This window comes from Callorhinus ursinus, unplaced genomic scaffold (assembly GCF_003265705.2).
Source record: "Callorhinus ursinus isolate GAN/ISIS: 27379988/994484 unplaced genomic scaffold, GSC_fseal_2.0 scaffold6, whole genome shotgun sequence".
Lineage (NCBI taxonomy): Eukaryota > Metazoa > Chordata > Mammalia > Carnivora > Otariidae > Callorhinus > Callorhinus ursinus.
In genome coordinates this window covers 11,732,282-11,755,666 of record NW_027397068.1, presented here as the reverse complement: position 1 = coordinate 11,755,666, position 23,385 = coordinate 11,732,282, and the positions used below count along the sequence as shown (strand labels likewise).

The 23,385-nt window shown below is 44.5% G+C and overlaps 1 protein-coding gene across 3 annotated transcripts in view; it reads left to right on the top strand.

Moving 5' to 3' along the window:
- The first annotated feature begins 8,950 nt into the window (after positions 1-8,950).
- BACH2 (BTB domain and CNC homolog 2) overlaps positions 8,951-23,385 on the top strand; it is a 361,400-nt gene continuing 346,965 nt past the window's right edge. For all 3 annotated transcript variants that reach the window (XM_073893638.1, XM_073893637.1, XM_025862674.2), the window contains exon 1: positions 8,951-9,357. The gene's annotated coding sequence lies outside the window, so the exon portion shown is untranslated. The remainder of the gene's footprint in view (positions 9,358-23,385) is intronic.

Here is a 23,385-nt window from a genome sequence, read left to right as displayed (position 1 = left end):
GAAAATATTTGCGAATCATGCATGTGATAAGGGGTTAATATCCAGAATATATGAAGAACTCCTACACCTCAACAACAAAAAACCCCAAATAACCTGATCTAAAAAAAAAAAATGGGCAAAGGACTTGAATAGACATTTCTCCACGAAAGATATACTAATGCCAACAAGTACATGAAAAAAGCGCTCAACATCACTAATCATTAAGGAAATGCAAATCAAAACCACAATGAGTTACCACGTCACACCCATTAGTATGGCTACTATCAAAACACAGAAACAAAAATAAATGTTAGTGAGGATGTGGAAAAACTGGTACCTAGAATAGTCAAATTCATAGAGGCAGAAAGTAGAAGAGTGGCTGCCAGGCGCTGAAGGCCGGGGAGACTGGGGAGCTGCTGTTTAATGGGTCTAGAGTTTCCATTTTACGAGATGAAAAGAGTTCTGGAGATTGGTCACACAACAATGTGAATGTACTTAAAACTACTGTACACTTAAAAATGATTAAGATAGTAAATTTTATGTTATATGTGTTGTACGATAATCTTTTAAAATAAATTTAAAAAGGAAAGGGGAATATAACTGTAATTGTAATGAATGCTGCTGCAAAGGACGAAGGTCCAAGGTTCACATAGAGTGGATCTGACCTGGGGAGTGGTGAGGGAACTTTCACTTAGTTGATAGCAGGATGAGTAAGAGTTTTCTGGGAAAGAAAAGAGGCAAAGAAAACAGTATATACAAAGTCCTTGTGAGGTGAGACACTTTCATTTACTTGGGATGCTTCTGTTAATTATCAACTAAGTACAAACACTTGTTTTTACCTGGTTATTTCTCTTTCTCTTTTTTTAAAAATATAATTTACAGGGGCACCTGGTGGCTCAGTCGTTAAGCGTCTGCCTTTGGCTCAGGTCGTGCCCGCATCGGGCTCCCTGCTCAGCGGGAAGCTTCTCCCTCTCCCACTCCTCCCCCTGTTTGTGATCCCTCTCTTGCTATGTCTCTCTCTCTGTCAAATAAATAAATAAAATCTTTAAATATATATATATAATTTACAAAGATCGCACAAATCCTTAATGAATCCTCAGTACATTGAGCACCAACACTTTGAATCAAGTAAAAGTCAAGAGAGGTATTTTCGTGCTTCCTTTACCCCTTTCTCCCTTCCCCTGAAGCCACCGGTGGGGCTGAGGGCTGAGGAGATGTCAGCAGGGAGCTGCCCCACATGGAAGGAGACTGGAGAGATAGGACAACTACATGTAACCTGTAATCCTGGACCAGATCTTGGGCCAGAAAGCAAAAAGAGATGTTGCTGGGACAGTTGGTGAAATTTGAATAGGGTCTCTGGATCAGATGGCAGGGTCATGTCAAAGCTAACTTCCTGATTTGGCTGTTATATATATTGTGGTTACATAGAACAGTGTCACTGCCTTTTGAAAATATGTTCTGAAGCAATTAGGGGTTGGTGGGCATCCTGTTGAAAACTTTCTTTATATATTCAGAATAAGAATTATGATAACCGTGTATGTAGATAGAGACGAAAGGGAGTACACAAATGTGTTACAATATTAACAATTGGGGTACCTGGGTGAAGGTGATATGGGAGTTCTGTGTATTACTCTGGCAACTTTTCCAAAAGTTTGAAATTATTTCAAGATAAGTTATTTTTCAAATCTATTGTCTATGATTGAAACGAGCCCACAGGCGAGGCAGTAAGTAACAGAGGTGAGACCAGAAATGAAGACACACATTTAATCTATCACTGAATTTGAAAAAGAAAAGTTTGAGAGAAAAGAATTTTTGGTGTTCATTTAGCTCTCTCCAGAATGAAATATAGTATCCTGCCAATAACCCACTAGTGGTTATAATAAATTAGTAATTAAGCATTCTGATTCAGCATCCGCTTTGGGTAGCATGAATTGGTCATCAAGTCTGGGAACACAGGTCCTTTCTCTGAAGCATGGCCTTGCACCAATCCCGAGACACATTATATACCAACCCACCCCCCTGACACTGCTCTTCTCAACTTCAGAAAGTTGAGGATGGCGGAAACCTACCAATAGGATCTTGCTTGCGATGATGACAGACCTGGGCAAAGCTGTAAATCTAGAGGGTGCTGAAGTGAAACTGGAACAAACAGTACGCCTTGATGTTTTCATCCAACTGCAAGATCACCGAAGGCCTGATTCAAGTCTGGGCATGAGTCACTGGGTTTCCACACGCACCTACCACCTGAAACACATTGAACTGAGCTTCTCGGTGTGTGGTGCTGTGGGAGATCTATGTGGGAAACATCTTGGAAAAATGAAGACAGATGAGGCCCAAATCTCCGCCAGTCGCACAGGCGCTGTGCCTGCCGTATACACGTGAGGACAGGACAGCTGTGCTGACCAACACATAGCTGTTACCAGTGTTCAGGTTGGATGCCCTTGTGTAATTCTATCACATAAACAGGCTGCTGTTGTTGTTGTTCTAAATAGGTTAGAAACTGTAAGTAGAGTCATATATTTTAGGAGGAAATTGCTACAGAGTTAGTGAACTCAGTTCCGTGCCCCGCAAAGAATCATTGGCTGGGTTGAGAAAAACAATTCCGTTTCAACGACATTTTTGTTATTCTAACAAAAATGATGATGTTATTCTAACATCATCAAGACTCTCTTTTCACGTCGTTTGAAAATTGTCAGATTATTTCTGTCTCCAGCCGAACTTTTTCAAGTTTCTTTGAGCAAAGATGTGTTGAATGTCCAGCCACCTTTTCTCCTCTCTGAATCCTTCCCAGCTTTGACATTTGACTCAAATTTGCCTTCTCTGTGAAACCTTTCCTGGCTGCTCGAGCCCTCATAAATTTTTTCCCCCCCTTAACACCTACAACACTTAAGTTCTTATTAGAATTTAATTACACATGTCTTGAATTTTATAACTTTTATTGGCTTTCTTTATTAGAGAAGTAATACATTTATATTAGAGAAAAAAATTTAAAAACCAGTTAGGCACAAAGAAAAACCACTCATAAGCTCTTCATCTTGAGAGAACCACTTTAACACTAAATATCCTTCCAAACTTTTTTCTATTCATGCGTAGACAGTTTTCCCACTTCTGGGATCACACTGTGTCACAAATTGTTTTTAAAATGTACTAATAAAACATTAAAATGCCAATATACATACTTCTTCAACATAATTTTTGATGAATCTGTGGTACTCCATTTTACGGATGAACCACAATTTGGCCAGTTTTCTGCTGTAAGGCATTTACATTTTTCCATTTTGTTTTTGCTATCATACATTAAAAAAATCTTTCTGGGGGCGCCTGGGTGGCTCAGTCGTTAAGCGTCTGCCTTCGGCGCGGGTCATGATCCCGGGGTCCTGGGATCGAGCCCCGCATTGGGCTCCCTGCTCAGCAGGAAGCCTGCTTCTCCCTCTCCCACTCTCCCTGCTTGTGTTCCCTCTCTCACTGTCTCTCTCTCTCTGTCAAATAAATAAAATCTTAAAAATAAAAAAATAAATCTTTGTATATTCTTAATTTTTACATTAATATAAATTCCAATAAGTAGAATTTCTATGTAACTAATTTTAAGTATTACTGATTAAACACTTTAAATAATAAAAAATAATAAAATTAATTAACTATAAAATCACCGCAGTATGTCAATTGTTTCATTGACTACCTGCCTAGATTTTTTTAAGTTCATTGAGGATAAAATCCAATGTTTTCCAATTTCTCATCTTTCATCAGCACAACCGATACTCAGTTGTGCATGTTAGAGAATTATTTTATTTCACTTAAATTTTTAGATAAGAGTGGCATCAGTGCTTTATTGTAGAAGCAGATCTTGGGCTAGTCACTACAGATAGTGATGTAAGAACATCCCCTCCTCTTAAGGACTATTTCCAAAGTCCTTCTTAAGAACTGAGGTGATTTTAGGGGGGAGATAAAGATAAGAGGAATGGTTTGTTACAAAGAAAAAAGGCTGCCAGCCAAATTTGACAATAGCTAGAGTAAAATTTTTGCATGATCCTAGTTACTCTGGAAAATTACAATGCTCTCCAGTTTGGAACACACTGATTATTTTTCAAAACTTGTGTGAGATTTTATACAATGAGAAATAACTCTTCTTGACAGTGGCATGTCCACCCAGGCTCGAGTGGTGACCCTCAGATTTCCTCTGTGCTACATCACCTTGCACTAGACCACACCTTTCCTCTCTCCTCCCCCTTCCACACTTTTCCCTCCTCCACCATCAGTTGATCATCTGACTTCAGAATCACTCACATAGGGACAGCTCATATTTCCCACAACCACAGTCCAGCTTCCCCATACCCCACAACCTGAGCTGCCATCTCTCCCATTGATAGGGATGAACAGGCCCCACCCAACTCAAGAACCCTACAAACTTCCCTCCAGAAGTTATCCCCTCTCTCTGTGCATCAACAGTTTCCCCTCTAGCCTGGATTATTCTCTCGAACGAGCTCTCATTTCTCCCATTGCCCGCTGCTCACTTCCCCATCTTCACTTTCCCAGCACAGCAAGGGAGTGGTCCATACCCACAGCCTCTACTTCCTCTCCTCCCACGCTTTCTCCAATCCACTCCAGCCAGGGGTGGTCCCTACCACTCCCGTCTATCAAAGACACCAATACCCTCCAGGTGACCAAGTTGAAAAGTCAGCAGCCTTGGCATAACTGATGACTCCCTGATTCTCAAAACATTCTCTTTCACTTGGCTCCAATTCTTTCTCTCCTTTCCCTCATGGGCTGCTATTTCTCAGTCACTTTGGCCAAATCTCCTTCATCTTCTTTATCCGCTGAACTCTAAATGTTGGGAGTGCCCCAGGTCTCAATCCTCAGACCTCTTCTCTTCTTTTCTCTTCTCTACTCATGTTTCCAGATTCTCTAAGCTGACTGACACACAGATTCCTGTCTCTAGTCCAGACCTCTCTCCCGAAGGCTAGGTTCTCATGTCTCATTGCCTACTCAACTTTTCCACTTAGATGTCTGATGGGCATCTAAAATTTACTACATTCAAACCCAAATACTTGAGCTTTCCTTCCATACCTGCTCCTCCTATAGCCTTCCCTGTCTTACTAAATGTAGTATCCATTAATCAACTGTTCATGCCCAAATCCAGAATTCCCTTTGACTCCTCTTTCTCTCACATCCCACAACTGAATAATCAGTAAGTCCTGTCTGGTTTAATTTGAATATACACCTAGATTCCATTTATAGTCATCACTGTAGTCCAAATTACCATCACCTCTCTCTTAGCCTATCTCAATAACCTCAATAGCCTCCTAATAGTCTGTGCTTCCATACTCGTCCTCCCCTTCCACTTCACAAACAGAATGATCTCTTAGGAGTCAGGGCCAGTCATGCCCTTTCTCTGCAGAAATCCCTAAAAATGTCTTCTCGTTTCACCAAACTATAACCCTACTGGCTATCCCTCTGGCATCATCTCTTGTTACTCTCCTTCCTATTCTTCTGTATCAGGCATAGTAGCTTCTTTGCTATCCCTGGAGCATGCCAAGTCCTCTCTACCTCAGGGCCTTTGCACTTGCTCTTCTCCATATCTGAAAAGCTTTTCCTCAAGATAGCTTCAGAACTTGCCCCTCACTTCATTCATATCTCTGCTCAAATATTCTCATCAGGGACTCCTTCCTTGCCCCCACCACCCTATTTAAGAATGGCTCCACCCCTATCACTCCTGAGCTCCTTTACATACTCTATTTTCTTTTACAACACTCTTCACCCCCGTATATTATAACATACAACTTGATATTATATAATATTTATATAAATATTATTGTATATAGTTATATGTATATTTATATATTACACACACATAGACACACACACAGGCTCATTGTCTTGTCTCCCTCTGCCACCCCCATCTCATCACTAGAATAAGAATTCAACATCCCCGCTTGTAGAACAGTGCCTACCACATAACAGGTAGCTCCAAAATTGTTGAACAAATCACCAAAGTTATTCAAATTTCATCAGTTCTCCCAAGTGTCACCTGTGCAGTTGCTGAGCTGGAGTTTTATGGTTTAGATACATTTTGAAACATCAGATTTTGAAATAATAAAGCCTACTCACAATTCTGAGGAATTTGCCCAATGAGTAGAACTCAGTTTCTTAACAGAACTTCCTTTAATACATTTGTTCCTCCTGGTTTTGGCATTCTCCCCCTCTAAACATCTTACTCTGTTCTCTCATTGGACATTAACTTTGTCCTGCTATATCTTGTTCAAGGTACCACATTTAAAATTCTGCCTACTGTTCTGCCTAAGGGAAACTATTATATCTTCTCAACATCATCAGATCCTCTAATTGGGTGCTGGAGAGCAAGAAAATCAAGGACTTGTGAACTGCTCATTTCTTCTGTCTTCCTTTGCTCATTTTTTGTTTCCTGAATAATTCTTCCTATCTTATTTTACAAAATCAAGGAGATTTATAGAAATAATGTTTACTGACTTCAACGCTATGGTTCAAAGTTATTATCCCCGGAAATCATATCCTGCTTAGAAATGTATCACAGATGAACCCATATTCTGGATCAGTGCACACACGTAATTATATAGGGAAAAAAAGTATGTCAGAAAAGGTTGAATGTTGCAGACATGGGAAATCAACTGACCTCTACTTAAGTTACTGCCACGAATACACAGAGAGAAGAACCTGCATCTGTTTCACATTGTAAATGCCTGAAGTGTCCAGAGCAGCACCATAAACCCAGGGAGTGGCCAGCAAATACTCACTATAAGGGTGCTAAGGCCGTCCATAGCCTAACCTCTGAGGTAGTACTGTTAAGAGTGTCCAGTACTAATTTCATATAATTCTGAATATGTTTTTATAGGCTTTAAATCAAGTAACCTACTTCTAACCATTGAAAAGGAAATAACTCACTCCTTACTAGGCTTCAAGCTCCTCAAAGGCAACGGTTTTGTCTTATTCACAGCCACAGAGCCACATGATTGCAGTACTAGACAGGACTTTAGAGGTCAACCAGTTCTAATCCAACCACCTTGAAAGACTAGGTAATACAACCTATCACAGTTGCGTTTGGTTTTTTCATCTCTAATTGCTGTTCCATCTCATACATGAGAATTTCAAATGAAGCAAACTGCAGTCTGAGTCTTTGGCAAGTAGACTAATTGAAATGACCTAATAGCCTTTGTTGGACCCATCTGGGACCAGAAGCAAGGTGGCAGTAACATCCCTTTCCTCCCCCCTCCACATCCCACACCGATGTGCCCAACTCCTCCTAGCTGGGCAGCCATGGCTGGCTTGTAAAGAAACGAATTTGCATGGCCCTCACAGGGATCTTCTCAAGCCTGGCTCTAGGAAAACATCGACTGGTGCTATTAAAATGCACAAAGTTATCACACTGGCGCTCATGTACTTACAGGAATGAGGAATGCAGAAACATCACCATCCACAAGACTAAGAACTGGCCCTGCCAAGGCAGACCGGAGATCAGTCTTCTCGGTCCTTGCCAGGGCACCAGACAGGGACCTCAGAAGCAGGGTGTTTTGTCAACAACGGCACCAGACCCAAAGTCAGGAGACTGAGACCTGCTCCAAGCTCTGAGGCTTCTCTTCATTTGAAAATTGTAAAAGCTAACAGAAAGAAACTCTCCATGCGGTTCCAGACCTACATGAGAGGCCCTGCAATGCTGTTAGGAAAATCAGCTTGGCCCCTTCAGCTTCCTTTCGTCCATCTCTTAGCTTTCCACACAGACGGTCAACATTGGGCCTTTTAAAACTCTGCCTCAAAAGAAGGTGGTTCAGAGTAACACTTTGGCTGATATCACAAGACTCCCAGGGCAATGCTTCACTGCTTCCTCAGCATATGCCAGTGCCCATTTTACAGGGGGGGATTTATGATCCTTCTCTCAGTAGAGCAAGCCAAAGTTTTATAATATTCATTAAAAATCAGCACCACATGTAATAATATGGAACACTGCCGGTACACAAGGGGGCCAAGTTATAGGTGTTCAGGGAAAGTGGCAGAATTTCTTGGCCTTGGCAAGGGTAAAGTTGCAGGCACCAGCACTGCACTAACACAACCTTCTTTTATTGCAATGTTCGTTCAGTCTAAGTCCTAATTACTTTCTGTAAAATCCTCACCACCATCAAGCTTTCTTCTGACAGGGCAGCCACACGATGGCCTTAAAGTGCAGCAGCAACACCCTGGCAGCCTCCAGAGTAAGAGGCAGCGGAGAGCGTGGAACACAGTAGGAGTTGGGGCTGAAGCTGAGAGCGAGGCTCTTCATTTACACTTCGCAACTGCTCTCGACCCTTCTAAAACAAGTCGTGGGGGCTCATGGACTCGCTCAGTGGGACGGGCCGAGGCCCTCGGGTGAAGGATTCAAACGTTAACACAGCTGGGGGTCGGAAGCTACTCTTCCTCGCCCCACCCCCACTCATGGGGGACCCAGTTAGCTTTGTGGGGTCCCGTGGAGCATCTTTTCCCGCCCCTCCTGGGAAACGCTAGACAACCCAGGAATCCCAGGTCTCGACGTCTGGCTCCTCTTCCTGGGGGGGTATGGCCCTGGGCTCTGCACCCCTCCCCACGTGCCACACCAGCCCTCCCCACTCCCCCACCCCACCCCACAAGCCCCCAACCCTTGCCTTTCATGGCCCTTGCGAGTCCCGAACAAGGCCGGACCCAGCCAGGCGGTCAGCCGGGCCGGGAGCAGGGGGATCTCCCCGCCGCGCTGCTGCACAAAGCGGGGAGTGCGGCGGCGGCTGAGGCGCGCCCCCTCCCGCGAGCCGGCCGAGCGCGCGCGCCCGCCCCCGCCCCTCGCCCCCCACCCCAGCCCCCGGAGCGCCATTCGCGGAGCGGCTTACGCTAGTCGCCAGGCGTACGGCGCCCCAGCGGCCGGGGAGGTGCGCTGCCCGGCTCCCGTAAAGTTATTGTGAATGGGGAGCGGGTGACGTCAGCGCCGAATGTCAACAATGTAGCGATTGAGAGTGTGGGCGTTCCGGGGAGAGCGCGAGCCGCGCGGCGCGGAGCAAACAGCGCCGAGCCGCCGCCGCCTCAGCAGCAGCAGCAGCGATCGTGCACACCCGGGCTGCGGTCGCAGCAGCGCTAACGTGAGCGCCCGCCGCCGCCCTCGCCACCCCGCCTGACTACTCCAGCTGCCGCCGGGCTCTCGCTTTCTCTCCGGCCTCCCCTCGACCCTTCCCCTCCCCCTACCCGGCACTCTCGGGGGGCTGGGAGCGAGCTGCCATGTGATGCGCGTCCTCTCGGTGAGCTTTTGGTGACCCCCCGAACCGCCCACCGCGCCGGCTCCCTGGAGGGGGCTGCAGGCTGGGAAGACGCAGGGAAGAGGAGGCGGAAAAGGACGCAAAGTTCTCTGGCGAGGTGAGTCCCCGGCCCCGGGTTCCGGGCCCCGGCGCCGGGCGGGGCGGCGGGGCAAGTTTGCGGGGTGCGCGGGGCAGGCGGGGAGGCGTGGGGGAAGCGGCGCGGGAAGGGAGCTGCGGTCGCCCGGCGCGCAGCGGCCAGTCGAGCGCGCGGCCCGCTTTTATGGCATTTTCTAGGAACGGGAAGGGGGTGGGAGCCGAGCCGGCGGACGCGCCGCGGCGAATATGCGCTCTCTCGCCAGGCTGTTTACGGCAGGCGAGGCGGCATTGTATTTTGCTCGCGTCGACGGGTGTTTTGGAACAGCAGGGGGAGGAGGAGCAGAGGGTAATAAGTCAGCGTGGGGAGGGCGGGCTGGAGGGAGGCGCGCGTCCGCGCAAGCCGGAGCAGCTGTCAGATCCACGGCCCTGTTCCCGGCCCCCAGCCCGCGATCCCCGCGCCAGGCCCGGCGGCCTCCTCCTTGCCCGCGGCGTCCGCGCCTGGGGCTGGTGACTGCGGCCAACGCGCCTTCGCGCTCAGCTGTCAGTCGCCGCTGGGTAGCTAGGACCTCCGCGACTGGCGTGGCATCAAAGCCCAAGTTTAGGGTCCCGGGAAGAGGCAAGCTGGGGGCCTCGCAGCACAGACCGCGGGAAGCGCGCTGGGTGGAATCCCTACTAGAGAATGACCGCGTTATCGGAATGCGTCCCTGGGAGCTCGAACTGCGGGGCTCGTGCCTTCCGACTGGGAAACCTTGCACCTTCCTCCCCCCAAGATTCGACATGAAATCAAAGTGCAACACACACACACACACACACACACACACTCTCTCTCACACTCTCACACTTTTTCCTCCCCACACTTCAGTCTCCAAGCTCCACCTAGGAGAGGAGTTTATCGAGGAGACGCCTCTCCACCTCCCCGCGCCAAGGCTCCCTGTGATCGCTCCGTACTCCTCTCACGGGTGGGTGTGCTCAGTAGCCCAGTGAGGTTGAAGAGGGCGGCGGGCGGCGCTCATGGACTACCCCAGCTGCTCGCGAGAGGGGACTCGAGTGAGCATCTCGTCCACCTCAGTCTGGCCTAGGATTTGCAGGAACTCGAACCGTGGGAGGAAGCAGGCAGGGCCGAGCGTATGCCTGTGAAAAGGGCCGCGTACCCTTGGCTTCGGGGGTTGTGGACGTGCCGGGTATCCCCAGCACCTTCTCGCGTGTAGGCGAGTTTGACAACTTGGGGGAAGTTCCGGTGTAGGCGCTGTCCCGATGGTTTTGTCTGTGGCCGGAGAAGGCGCGCCTCTCAGCTCTCGCGCCCGGTCACCGCGGTCGCTGCGACCCGTGGCCCCTGAGAAAGGGGAGGGACGAGGGCGCCCCACCCCCTACTGAGCCGCAGACTACCGGCGGTCCCGCGGGTAGCCAGACGCTGCGTTCCTCACTTTTCACCTTCACTGTCTAGGGCTGCAGTCGTACTATGTGTGTAAATTTCATCTGTTGAGCGTATTTAACTAAAAAGGGTAATTACTTCAGATAAAAATCCTTTTCTGCCTAGTGGGAACCTTGGCGGAGATGATGCCTAATGAGATATTTTGCTTTTGTCTGTTTAGAGTAAAATTAGAGATGTTAACTCTGATAACGGTTTTCTCAGATCATTAAAATGTAACATGTAGGAAAGGCATGTCGAGCCGCGAAGCTCTGGCTGACGTGAAAGAAGCTGCGCGTGAAAGGCTGCCACTCTCTCCGCGGAGAGGGCTATTTTAGTAAGGCAGCGGGCGTCTTGCTTAAAATGTGAGATGGCCCCACCCTGGTTCTCTGGCAGCTCCCGAGTAAATGGCATTTTTCATTCTTGCAGGTAGCAATAAACGTGAGTCAAAGTGACATCTTGTTAGAATTAGTCTTTAGTCTGTAAGAGAGATTGCTAAATTACAGTGTTGCGTTCAAACTGCTCCAGTGAAAGGTCTGTCAGCATTTCCATTATAAATTCAGGTTTTCAGGAGTTTATAATTTCACCACAAAACTTGTGGTGGCTGAAGTGTTTTTCCCTTCCAGTGTTCTGGTTTAGACAATACACTGATTGCCCAATTCTGCCCTATTTGCTGTTCCTGAAACTTGGAATGTCATACACGGGGGGGGGGGGGGGTCCCCAAAATGGAATATACGACCATGAAATGAAAAACTTTTGTTAGAACACACTTTATTTATGCAGAGCAATATTTTCATTTCGGATTTTGGAAGGCCTTAGGTTTGACATTTGGTAATCTTAAGTGTGTTGAGTTAATTCCTCTGGTATCTGTCGATTGTGCAGGTGGATCGAAATATCAGTTCGTATTGTATATGCCAGGATTACACGGAAAAACATTCTCTTCATACATGTGTATGTCTGAACTCTCAGCTAAATTATGAATACCCATTTTAGTTACTTTTCTGTTCTTTGTAGATTGCATGTGAGGATCTGCCATAGGGAAGGAGTAAGGCAGAAAGGGAGGGAGGGAATCAGAACAACCCACTCCCCCCCTCCCCAATTCACTTTTCAGTATCACTAATGCCTGGGAGGAAACCATTTATTCTCTTTCTATTGAATCATGCCTTTGACTCAGTGTCTTCAGGCAAGTCCCTTCCAGTGGCTCAACCTCTGGCTGCTGTATGAGGGGCTTAATTATTTGCGAACTGCCTTGAAATCCCTGGATGAAAGGCACTGCATAAGTGCAAAGTATTGTTATTCAGATATGGAATTTAATGATCCATTACAGTTCATCAGGAAATGCACTTTGCAGTGATGGTAGGAAACGTTTCCACCTGATAGAGGGTAATAATAACTGCTTAAAAGTAGGTTCAGATTACAGATGAGACAATTAACTCTAGCCATGTGCTCTTCAATTTGTTGCAATTCATTTTGTGATCAAAGTGAGTCGCAGAGAGCCAGATGGTCAGGTTCATGTTCAAATCTCTCCTAGGCCAGCCCTTCACTTCTGGGCCCACTGTCTGCATGCCGTCGGGACTTATTCATTAGCGCTTGTGAGCTGTTCTGCAGAATGTATGATCAGGGACTCCTGTGATGCCAACAAAAGGGCTCAGGCCTATCTATATTGTTGGGAGCAGTTTAATTTTACTTGGATTAACTCACGCTTAGTGTCTCTGGTATGGATCCAGCCTTAACAAGGGAGGAGAGGGATCCTAGAGGCTCTCTAGCTCAGCTGTGTAGCTCTTTCACTCCCCTACCTTTTGTACCTCAGATTTCAGGCGGTATGGTATCTGGCTTGTTGTAAATGCTGGCTTCGTTGCTGAATGAATGACAGAATACTTAGAGAAATAAATACCCTTCCTGTTTTGCAGAGGGGGTGTGGTGTACGACCAGCTTTGTGGGCATGTGCTTGCTCTGTTGCATCCTCCTCCCCGCTCAGAAGGATCTCACAGTTGGTTGAATCTTCTGTTGTTAATCGTCTTGAAATCCTTAATAATTCTTGAATTCAGAGCCCTTCATTTTCATTTTTCACTCTCCTGGTGGGGGAGGGGGGGTGTAGCACGAAGGGGCAGGCAACCACTACTTTGTCTCAGCTTCTTGTCGTGGGCTGTTGCCAGGTAGGAATGGGTGGGAATACTGGCTTTGTGTTACCATGTCATCTGATTTATCCTAGAGGAGCTGTTTATCTGGACTTTTACGTGGAATTCTTAATTTTTAAATATTAGCTCAAAATTTTTTAAATGTTGGATGAGATACGCAGTTGCTAGATCTGGCCTGCAGGCAGCCTGTCTTCTACCACTGAACCAGCTAAAACATCTTACTGTTTAATATTTCTGTATCTGGCTATTTTCTAAGTGCCTGGCACATAGTAGATGATCTATGAGTCTCCACCAAATAAATGGTTGTAGCCATCCAAAAAGTTGCAAGATGCAAGAAAAACAAAACTTGAAATCCACACTGAGTCCCACTCAGGTATTGATAAATTTCTTTTTGAGAGAGAATGCGACATGAAAGGCCAGAGACTTAATACCATGGGCACCATGTAATCCTCTGCAGGTACATAATCCCATTGCTTTTGAATAACCTTGTTCTCTATGTAGTTGTTATTGACCAGATGGGGTAACTTGGCTATTTATTGCCTGAGGACCTACACAAGAAATTGACATTTGAAAACACCCACTAAAATAATAGCTATGATTTGTTGAATGCTCATTATGTGCCAGAAACAGTGTTAACTAATTTACCTGTACGTATCTCATTGGCTCCTCAAAGCAACCCTGTGAAGTAGGCATTGTGCCCATTCTACAGAAGAGGAATTATCTCATTTTATGTTGCCAAGAATTTCATCTGAATGCAGTGTGTGTTTTCTTGACTGCCTAAAGGTTATTCCGCATCCTGTATACACAATCCAGCCCTGAGTCAGTGACTAGGTGTGAGGTGGGGACCATGGTAAACAGAGGACATGGTTCCTACTCTCCTGTACAGGGAACAGAAAACAATACTAGAGGCAACATCTTTGTCAAAACCTACGTTTATACAGCAAACAGTGCATCTGCCTCCCCGTTCCTCCCCTTTTCGTAACCGGATGTTAAGGGAGCTCCAGTGACATAGGACCCTACCAGAGGCACTGGAGGATTGGAAGCCAGGGCTGGTTGTAAAAATTTGCATTTTGGGGGAAAAGAAGATAAACTTCTGGCTCCACCGGAGCCACGTTAGGCAAAGCAGCAGCAAGTCCTTGGGAATGACAGAAAATCACTCCTGTTTTGTCAGTGACAGTGTATGACCTAGTCCTGGCCCATCTTTAAATTTTATGTAAATATTTACACATTGTTCGAGTCCAAACTGAAACCTGCTGTGAACTAAATATTTTGTAAATTCAGATAGATTGCCCACAATATCCTTTTTTTTTTTTTTTTGGTCTAAGACGTTTCATAAAAAAGTAGTTTTCTTTGCCAATTCAGCATTTTTTTCTTTTACTTTTTTCCCCTTTTCTTTTCTCCTTCTTGTTAATTTCAGATGTCAGTCTACCTAAAACTGAAACCTAATCTTACCATCAGCATGCTGCTCAGCTTCCCTGATGCTGGAAGTATCCTCAGAATCACTTCTCTGTCCTTTTCAAGGACCATTTCTTTTCTAAAGAATATGGAAATTGAACCTTATCCTACTAGTAGCACTACTTCACAAATCAGGCAGGAATTTTGCCTTTGTTTTTCCTTGAGCTATTTTTTTCCAAAATAATAAATCTCCCCGATCTGAAAGCATTTCACGTACTCGTTCATTGTAGTCCTTGGAATTACAGCCAAAATGTCTCTCAGTCTTCCCCAGTGACTTCATAATCATCATTTCTCCAGCATATTCCCCTGGTTAACTTCTCTTTTGTTCCCTAGCCTGGTAATAAATTGTCCTTTGGTTCTGAGATATGTCATTTTCCTCCCTGACCTTTTTGTGCATCTCTTGAAGGCTGTAGGACACACTGCAGATGCCCCTGAGAGCTGGCGCTTGGTTGCAAGCGAGCTCCTGTCTTTGTGTCAGCTTTCATCTTTTCCTTCCCCAAGCATTTAAACCTCCACTGTCCAGTGCTCCCAGGCTTCTCGTAATTGTTTTCATTTGTTCCTGAGCCTGCAGCTAGCATGTGACAAACTCCAGGTTCATGGCAGAAGAAATCTTTTTGAGTTTCCTGGTCCTCCATCAATTGTAGCCTTGCATATCCTTCTCTTTTCTCTCCCTGGTCACTTTCCACAGATGCTTCTGGAGTTTCCTCAGGACCCTCCATGAGTCTCGCTCAGAAGGCTTAGACTTTCACTTTGGAGTTTAAAGTTGGGAAAGGCCAGGGTGGTGATTCCCATTCTACAAGCATGAAGACAAGGGGAAGGTACATACTCAGCAGGTTTCCTTAGTATCCACACACTATTAGCAGTTTTTATTTTCTTCCCATTCTGTATTTTCCTAAGCGAAAAACCACATGGATGCAACTAAGTGGGCCCAAGTGTTCAGAAGTGCCAGTCTTTAGAGATAGATGCCTCATTCATTCCATAAATAAACATATACTGAGCATCTCTTATGTGGCAGGCATGGTGTTAGGTGATCATAGTGTTCAAGGGGAGCAAACCCAGTCCTGGTCCCTGTCCTAGTGAAAAACGACATCAAGTAGGAGAGATGACAGGGCACCCGGGTGGCTCAGTCAGTTAAGCGTTCAACTCTTGATTTCAGCTCAGGTCATGATCTCAGGATGGTGAGGTTGGCCCACATCAGGATCCGTGCTCAGTTGGGAGACAGAGCTTGCTTGAGATCCTCTCCCTCTCCTTCGGCCCCTCCCCCTGCTGTGCTCTCTCTCTGTCTCTCAGATAAATAAATAAATCTTAAAAAAGTAGAGATGACATTAATTAGGTAGTGACAGATCACCCACTACATGTTCTGTGAACAAAGGTATTCCATGCAGCAGAGGGCATATGGGGGGATTTCACCAGGTTGGGAAGTTGGGGTAGACCTCCCTGAGAAATTAGTGGAGTGAGCTGCCGTCAGGGCCTATCTGAAACTTGGGGCTTGCCGTTTCCTCATAACCTCCTAATCCTATTAATTCACTACTATCTTTGGCCCTTTGGAGTATTGCATAAACCATGATATAACCCTTGGGGCCATTTTGGCAAATAATGGTTCCTGTATACAGAGTCCAGAATTGATTTATTTACCTGTGTCTTTAGAACCTGATAAAAACAGAATTGTTAATTGCCAAGAATACTGTTCATTTTCATACTTGGAAAGAAATTCAAGGTAGCATTTTTATTTTGAACCTATTTAGGGTCATTTTGACATTTAAATGATTAGAAGTTACACAGACATCCTTCCCAGTTGGCAGGTATGTGTGTGACCTAGGCAAGGATCATTAGTGAAAATGTGAGTCCAGCTTCTGTATGAAACCCCTGCTTAGCTCAGAGCAGGAAGGTTTCCAGCCTCTGAAGACCAAGAAGGATTATTTAGACTATTCTTAGCACAATTTAGGAGTTTTGACAGTATTTATTTTATTTTAAGGCATTTTTAAAAAAGATTTACTTATTTATTTTAGAGAGAGAGAATAAGCAGGGGGAGAGGCAGAAGCAGAGGGAGAGATAGAATCCACAAGCAGTTTCCCCACTGAGCAGAGCCCGACTTGGGGCTTGATCCGAGGACCCTGAAATCAGGACCTGAGCCAAAACCAAGAGTTGGTGGCTCAGTCTGTTGAGTATCTATTTAAAACAAACTGACAGTATCTATTTAAAACGAACTACTATATTGTATGCTAAAACTCTTTTTCTTTGATAATAGCTAACCTATGTTGGGAGCTTCCTATGTGTGTTATTCATATCAACTCATTTAATCCTTGTAACAACCCAGAACTAGGTGTGATCATTAGAAGCTAAGGCATAGATGTCACCCAGCTAATGAGGGGTAGAGCTGGGATTGGAAACTAGGTGTCTGATGCTAGAGCCTCTTCCCTTAACCACCATGCTTTTCTGTGCCCCCACCTTCTCCCCTCCCCCTGCTTTTCCTTTTTGCTCTCTAGCAGTTCTCAGAAGTGGAAATATAGGCCAACTGCAATATTGGATTATTTTGTTGATGTCTATCTGAAAGGTAAAATTGAAAAATAATGTGCCAGTGAACTCGAATGAATATCTTTTGTCTCTCATATGATTCACTTTCTAGCAATTTCATTCCTCAGGTTTAATTGTCCATTTGGGGATCAGAGAACAGAAGTGGTGACATAAAGACCAAAGAAGAGCTAGATAAAGAACATGAATCCCATGGCTCTGTCCCCAGGATTTTCTTGTAGTTCAAGCTTCTACCTTTTGTTAAGTGAAGACTTTGTTTTTAGCTTTTTGTTGTTGTTGTTAATGAGGTAGGAAAGGTGAAAGAAACCATTCCTATACTAGGTAGATTATTCTACTGAGGTGGAAGAATTTCATCCGGAACCAATTCCATTAGAGCTCCTAATTAGAAATATTATCTACAGTAACAGATAAAAGCAGGTAACCTTTGCTCTCATTCTGGTCAATTTCAGGAAGAGATTATCTTGCCAGATTAGCATGTTGCAACTCTCAACTGGGGATTTGAATGGTTTTAAAGGACTCAGCGAGGCAGTTGGTTTGGCAGTGACCCTGATTATCTCAGGTTTGCAGGGTCACTGTTGAGAATGCTGACTCAGCTCTGCCCTGGGACGGACATCCAAGTTGTCTTCCTTAGTCAAGAGGCTTTATTCTTGGGAGCTGCTAGAACATCAAGCATACATTTGAAGCCCAATTTGGAAAATGATCTAGCATATGAATGTATTGTGCTTATTTTTCAGTATTTAGTTCAAATTTTGGAGATGGCTAAATGAGGAGATGCTTAGTGTGTCACTGTTGGAGGTTTTAAGTGATTAAAAAAATCAAGCAGATGAGTGCATAAAGATTTCTATGCAAACAATGATGAGCTTAAATTAAAGCTGCTGATTTCGTCTGAGAATTACTTGCATTGATTTGTAGAATATCTATATGGGTTCAAGATTCCATATTATGCAAATGAATGAGCTCTGAAGAGTCAAACTGTGAAAAAAAATGAAATTACCTATAAAGATATTATTACCCATTCAGCAAGAAGAAAATGTAGACATACTTAGAGTTAACCCTTACTTTTCAGCTATCTCCTTGGGAAGATCAGTGTCAAGGATGATGATCCTTTCTGCAGCTGTAAAGCTAGGCAAGGTTTGCTATCAATTCTTCACTATCTTCTTTTCCATCCTTCTGCACTTTGCTACCTTTCAGCCACCAGTGCCCTTAACTAGTCCCTTGTTCCCTTTCAAAACCAATCTCAGAAAGGGATTTTATGAAACCAATTTTACTAGGGTGTAAATAACAGCATTTCTAGTATCATACTTCTTTCTGAAGCATCAGCATATTAATAGGAGGCAAAGCCAAAGAAGCGAGATTCTGTAGATGGAAACGTTAAGATTTCACACACTCGTAAACTGGTTATTGGAGGACATTTCTGAGTGAAGGGAGGGCTGTTTATAAATCCAACCCTGGATAGAGGATATAGATAAGCAGAGGATAAAAGCTAGTGTAATAGGGGCGCCTGGGTGGCTCAGTCGTTAAGCGTCTGCCTTTGGCTCAGGTCGTGATCCCAGGGTCCTGGGATCGAGCCTCACATCTGGCTCCCTGCTCTGCAGGGAAGCCTGCTTCTCCCTCTCCTACTCCCCATGCTTGTGTTCCCTCTCTCGCTATGTCTCTCTCTGTCAAATAAATAAGATCTTAAAAAAAAAAACCACTGCAATATTAAAAATAAAAAGGGCCGATGATTTTTAATGTTACAATAAATACATTTGTCAGTGAATACAGCCTTCCTTCTGCCAAACACTGGATCTGATCACACAAACCTGTGTGACAAGATGGTATGTTATTTGACATTTAAACAGAGCTTCAAGGAAAAGCCACTTGGTTTATAATTAGGAATTTTTGTTATTTTAGTAGCAGTGAACTCAAAATACTCTATTATCCTTAAGCGTTCAATTTTAGGAGAAGAAAAAGCAGCGGACCCCACTCAACTGCCTCCCTACCCTATTTTGTTACTAAAACTTGAATTGATACATTTACAAACTGGCATGCCCTATGCTATTAGCATGGTGCTGACATCTGCATATTTGGAGAAGTTGACTGACTAATGAAGCCGTGCTTATTTTAGATAGACATGTTGCCTGCTTAAATACCCAGTTGTGGAGTCTCAACTGCCTTGCGTAGCACTCCTTCCCCAGGGCAAACTCCTCCAGCAACCATGCTATGTTGAGTTGATGGCGCCATCTAGTGCCTATCTGTGGAACTGTCCCGCTGGACATTCTTCCTTTGCTGTATAGGTCAGATCCCTGAGCAGCTGGGTGGAAGAGGACCCTTTTCTGGGAGTTCACCGTCTAGTGGGGGACCTTTCTCTAATTCCTACCTTTCCTCTGTCTTCGTTGTTTTGTTATACCTCCATGCCTTCTTTTCTCCCTGACTCCCATTTCCTTCTGTTCCTCAATCACTAGTATCCCCTTTCTGTAGCCATTCTTCCTTCTATTTTTCTCTTCCAATTCTTGGTCATTTTTTTTTGAAGCAAAAAAAAAAAAAATCAGTGCTCATAACTGATAAATATAAAGATTTTTTAAATGTTACATTATGCCAAAGTAAGAGAATGCCTTGCATTTTAAAGTGAAATTAATCATTTAAACCATGTTAAAAGAACCAGAGTGAAACCAAAGACCAAGTCCAAAAGTCTTATTTAGAAGACTGTCCCCTTATCTTCCTCTGATTAGATGCTTCCTCAAACACAGTCAATCAGGAGGCTTTTTTTGTTTTTAATTAGTTTTGGAACTATTGTTATAGTACCATTTTCTCTTTTTACGTTGCAAATTTAACCTCTCACTCATATTTTACCTTTGAGACAGTTTCATGGACTGTCCTGGAACGCTGTCTCACTAGCATGGTGTAGTCTCTATGGGAAAATGCGTTCTGAGTTCCAGACAACCAGTTTTCCTGTAGATTTTTGGGTCCTGTATTAGATCAGAAACCAGAGATGAAAGACGTGTAGGACAAATGTGAGATGTAATTACTCTGTAACATTGTGGGATCTGAATTAGAGTACAGGTTTAAGTCTCCCACATCAAACAGTGAATTTTAAATTTCCACTATGTTAAGCATCTTGATATTGTGGGTTTGAAAGTAAGTCCCCTCTGAAAAACAGGAACTGTGCTGGTCTGTTACCAGTTTTTGTGGTCGGTAGGGCAACTATTTTGATTTTTCAGAAGGGAGGAAAAGCAGTTAAATCCAGTTAAAATTAAAACCAGTTAAAAGTAACTGGCTTGTAAGATTTGAATGCAGCTGTTCCACACATCACAACACTGAGAGTGAGCTGTTTGTTTATCACCACTATTCATTATTATGAGTCGTTGCTCCTTTTGGAGCAGTGGCGTATAGATTATTTGTATTTTTGGTCTAACCTTGGAAAATAGAACTGCAAGGGTTGAGAGGTTCCTGTTTGCTAATTTGCATGTACCTTGTTTTGATTTTTTGCTGGGTAGGTGTGTGCACCTTATGTATGCAAGAGTAATTTAGCATGTCAGCAGTTTCCTACCAGAAGCGCTTGCTGACTCATGCAGCTGTGCGGCACTCAGCTGGCCGAACTGTAAACTGCCCACAGCACCATGCTGCCCTTGCAGAGCACCCAGGCGGGTGAACGACTGGCAGGCAGGCTATTTTCAGATCTGCAGTCACTGCTGAGCTGGGTTCCCTTCTTCCAGCAGCCAGTCAGAGCCTTCCGGTTGCAGGGTAGAATACTGGGCATCTTTCTACCTTTGCAGAGACTGCGTAAGAACCATGGCACTTCTGGGACTCCCTCAGGAGAATGGATTTTTTTGCTTCATTTAGATTTTCTGGGGATCTTTAAGGGGAGAAGGGTAAGGGGATGATATTAAGGGGAAAGGTATATGCTGCTATTTCTTCCTTAGCACTAGAAGGAACTCTCATAAACCTTTAACATACGTTTTCTTGGTGTAACTGAAACGTGACCTAGTTCTTCCTCCGGGAAGGAGCATGTGCCTTGAGTGGGGAAGTAGGGGAGTGGGTGCTCAGTGGCTAGCTAGCCTGGCATGGTTTTGTGTGGTTCGAGCCCTTAAGTGATGACAGAGTTTGTTTATATCCGTCGCATGTTATTAAGGTTATAAAACAAAACAAAACAAAAAAACAACCACCTGACCTCAGGTCATTTTAAATCTGGCATGTGTTTTCAAAGATGGTTTCACTGTTTGTTTTTGGAGTTCAGTTCTGCTTATTTTCATCGGAAAGTGTGAAATGTTACTTTTTTGAGGTTTCTAAATAAACTTCCTTTTATAGATACAAGTTGATCAAATCATCTTAACCTGTCTTGAGAAGGGCGAATAACTTGAGATCAGCTGGGGAAGGGAAGCTTTGCACATCCTTGAGGAGTTCTCCTCCTTTTTTCTTTCTTTCTTTCTTTCCTTTCTTTCTTTTCTTTTTCTTCCTTCCTTCCTTTCTTCCTTCCTTTCTTTCTTCCTTCCTTTTCTTTTCTTTTCTTATCTTTTCTTCTCTTCTCTTCTCTTCTCTTCTCTTTTCTTTTCTTTTCTTTTCTTTTCTTTTCTTTTCTTTTCTTTTCTTTTCTTTTCTTTTCTTTTCTTTCTTTTAGCTTCAGTAAGCATTCTGAAGCAGCTTTGACCAGTAATAAAGAAAAAGCCAAGCCACAGTGACTGTGTGTAACATGATGTTGATGGAAGTTCTTGGTTTCCGCCGATACAAATGACTCATCAGTATCAATAGAATTGTGACTTCTAATAATAACACAGTGCAAGACCTTCACAACATGTGGTTTTAGCCCTAGCTGTTAGTGAAAGGTTGGAAAATATTAGTTTGAGCTTTTTTTTTCCTGATCTCATGATTTCACCCAAGTATAAAGTTGTTTTTTGTAGGTGTGATGATCACACTATTGTTTTTTCATCTTAGTGTTTTTAGTTTCATTATGACCAAGTAACCAAAGTCAGATCATTTCATCGTTTAGAAATCTGTGTAGTAAGCATCTCCTGTCAGGGGCTGTGTTTTGAGGGAAATGTGGCTGAAAAGCAAATCCTCTCTGAACAGAGAAAGGAAAAAACCGGTACCGACTACCATCCACAGAGCTGCTTGCCTCCTACACAGCGTCTACTATGGAGGGCTGTGGTATTGCTGACTAGCCCGATTGCCCTGTGAGTCATTGTCAGAGGATTCCAAGAGGAAGGTTAACAGAAAATGCGAGTCAGAGGAAACAGCCGAGTGGAGAAGGGGCACTTATCACAGGAGGAAGGGCCTTGCCTCGTTTCCATGGCCGGGGGCTGCCTGGGAGACCCTGAACATCATGGGGAGGTCCCGGGTGTGTTCACACAGTGCAGCCTATTGACTTGCGTCTGTGTATGTGAGCGTTCTTGTTTTCCTGTTTAGTTTTGCTTTGTTTCGCCTGTAGTTTGGCCAGACCATTCAGGATCATTATCTTGACCACAGCGGTCTGACCCAAGCAAGAGCCTTTCCTTTTTGCATTTTGTAATGCAGGCAGCTGAATTTCTAGAATTTCTAGTTTTTTTCTTTCTAAACATCATCTTTAGGAATGTTCCGTCATTTGTTTCCTAGTTATTTTTGCTATGTGAGCCGTGATCTGAGAAATAAACGCTTAAGAAGAAGCATACTGGTAGAGTTTTATTAGCTCAAATTTTGTGTCAGTCTTGCCTCTTTCATACTTCATTTTAAAAGACAGGTTTTTTGGTTTTTTTTGTTTTTTTTTTTTTGGTCTCCTGCCATCTTCTCAGCATTTGGGGATTTTAATACTAACACCTCCCTGTTAACGCTTTTACCCTTGTGTCTTAATATCCTGTGGAGTTTCCTTTTGGGCCTCTTTTACTTTCCCTCTCTTGGCAAATATCTGCCTTTCTTTCTCTCTGTGAGCCTCACCTCTTCTCACTAGTTCTCTTAGATTCCATTTGCTCCTGCCTGATGCCCACGTCCCTTTCTCACACCGTTTTTGTACAGAGCCTGGCATGCACACACACACGCATGCATAATTACATATTTACATGCATGCCCACGTGTGCACACATGCACCTCCACGCTTCTCCTCTCTGACCCTGGCCTCTTGCCTGCGGAGACCCCTGCAGTGGCCTCAGCTGCTGCTCTTGTCTTCCTTGCCAGCAGCCTGTCTCTGGAAGGGGATGTTCAGGTGGGAAGGAAATCAGCGGGGGAGCCAGAACCGGCTTCCTCCCTGCTACTGAGAATGCATCCTGGGAAGGAGGCTGGATTTTGAGGAACCAGGAAGAGGCCCACGGGAGGTCCCCAGCTTTAGAAGCCAGGCCGGAGATAGGCTAGGCTCAGGGAAACGGGCAAAGGAGGATGAGAGGTTGAGGTGGCTCTGCCACCCAACCATAATTTTGAGAATCCCGATGGTGTCAGAAATGCCTCTGGATGGGGTGGGGTTCCTGAGAGAATTAAGGGGAGGAGGAGACCCAGAACCCAGAGTGTGAAAGAGAACTGGGATATTTGAATGGCCGTCTCGCTGTTCATATGCTTGTATAGCCTGGTCGGTCTG